Genomic DNA, 2500 nt, shown 5'->3' on the forward strand with positions numbered 1-2500 from the left:
GGGAAAAGAGGTGGGGAGGAAAGGAGGAAGGAAGAAAGCGATGAGGGAGGAACGAAAAGAGAGGGAGAAGGAAGGAAGGGAGGAAGCGAGGAAGTAGGAGGGAGAAGAGGAGGAGAAAAAGAGGAAGGGACGAAGGAAGAATGAGGAACAATGAGAAAAGAAGCGAGGGAACAGGAAGGAGAAGTGGAGAAGGGGGAAAAGAGGAAGGGGCGAAGGAAGAGGGAGAAGGAAGGCGAAAAGAGGGAAGGGAGGAGAGGAGGAAGCGAGGAAGGGAGGGAGGAGGGATGGAAGGGAGGAAAGGAGGGAGGAAGGAAGCGAGGGAACAAGATGGAAACGAGGAGGAGGAAAAGAGGAAGGGAGGAAGAAAGAAGAAAGAGGAAGGAGAAAAGAGGGAAGGGAGGAAGGGAGGAAGTCAGGAAGCGAAGGAGGAGGAAGGAGGAGAGAGAGAAGGAATAGAGGAAGAGATGAAGGGAGGAAGCAAGGAAGGAAGCGAGGGAGGAGGAAGGAGGAGAGAGAGAAGAGGAAAAGGAAAAATAAATAAGGGAGCTAGCAAGAAAGGAAGCGAGGGAGGAGGAGAGAGGAGGAGAGGAGGAAGAGAGGAAGTGGGGAAGGAAGGAAGGAAGTAAGGGGAAAAAAGGGGACAGACGGAAGAGGAATAGAAAAAAAAGGAGTGTAAATAACAGGATTCTTTCTCTTCCTCTTTATCTTCCTTTCTTGCGACGCCCGAGGGAGAAATACGCAAAGTAAATTCCATTTTCCTGGCATCGTAGGAAAAAAATAAATGCACAAAATGACAGATTAAACATATTGCCACGATAAATCTTTTAACTGCATTGCATATTCGATTTAATTAACGGAATGGAAATTATTATCTCATTTTTTTCTTCTCATTTTCAGTGACTGACTTTACGACGCCGTAAGTAGCCCCGACTTCCGCGATTCGGAATGCACGCAGCGGCATGTATGCAAATTAGCCAAACCGCCGATCAGATTTTATACATTCGTTTATGTATCTCGATAAAAAGAAAATTAAATCGTGTTAATTGGGGGCCAGAGAACCGCGCCCGATATCGCTTTCGTAAACATGCCAAGTTCGCCGATAAAAAGGCCGCGGTCACGTGATCGGCGCAAGTCGACGTTTGGCGGAAGTAAATGCCGTGACGGAGATCGGCGCCGGAAGTCCGTCCGAAAGGGCTCTCTTTCGCATCATCTGCGTGCGCGCATACCCATATACTATATATATAGAGAGATAGATAGATAGATAGATAGATAGATAGATATAGATATAGATATAGATATAGATATAGATATAGATATAGATATAGATATAGATATAGAAATATATATAGATAAAGATATAGATAGATAGTGTGCACACACACACACACACACACACACACATATATATGTATATATATAATATATATATATATGTATGTATGTATGTATGTATGTATACACACACATATAAACATATACACACACACACTGCACGTCGGAAAATCGTATGTCCCAGGAAACGTGACAGACCCGAACTGCAATATTTATGAAATATAATATAAATCCAACCGTTGCGATTGTTACATTATTTTCCGTTTCTACGCAACAAATCAAGAACCCCAAAAATAATCAAATAGTGATATTTTTAAACAATAAAACTGTTAGCAGGAGCGACCTGATGCTACGGATTATGAGTTTTAGTGAAGTCAGCTTTAACTCTGCTATTACAATGGTAGAAAACAGGCGGTTAAGGAAGGAAGGTTTAATTAAGAAACGAAATGATTTTCAGTGGACTTCGAACAGTATGCATGAAAGGAAAATCACATTTATATACATACACACATACATACACGCACACACGCACGCACACACACGCTCATGCACACACACACACACACACACGCACACACACACACACACACACACACACACACACACACACACACACACACACACACACACACATAACACACACACACATCCCCCCAACAAAAGCACACACACACGCACTTCACACAAAGTACCCCTTCACAGAACACGTCTCAAGCACGACGGTAGGCACTGAGAGAAGATCTATCACAAACACGTAAAAGACCGCGATTTGAATATTGATGCTCCTCCTCCCATCCACGAGCGTCGATGGCTTATGTAAAATATAGATTGCTGATACTCGTGAGACGCGAGATTATTCAAGAGGACGCGTACAGGTTTTGCAGTGTGATTTGTGAGTGTGTTTTGGGCGGGCGGCGTCTACCGTTCTGAAGGATGGGCTGAAATATGGGTGATGGAGCGACGGCGATAAATAGAAGAGAGAGCGAAGGATAAGAGACTTGGGTGCATGGTTTGTGTGAATTATCTCGCGGTTTTTTACACTACACGCGGGTGAGACTTGGAGATATCACAAATGACGCGCTTGAAGACTTCGCGAAGTGCCGAAGTTCGATCGGCTTGAGATCACTCGACCGACGACTCACTTGGAGGAGAATCGCGGTCTTGAAGA

This window comes from Penaeus chinensis, chromosome 39 (genome assembly GCF_019202785.1).
Source record: "Penaeus chinensis breed Huanghai No. 1 chromosome 39, ASM1920278v2, whole genome shotgun sequence".
NCBI lineage: Eukaryota > Metazoa > Arthropoda > Malacostraca > Decapoda > Penaeidae > Penaeus > Penaeus chinensis.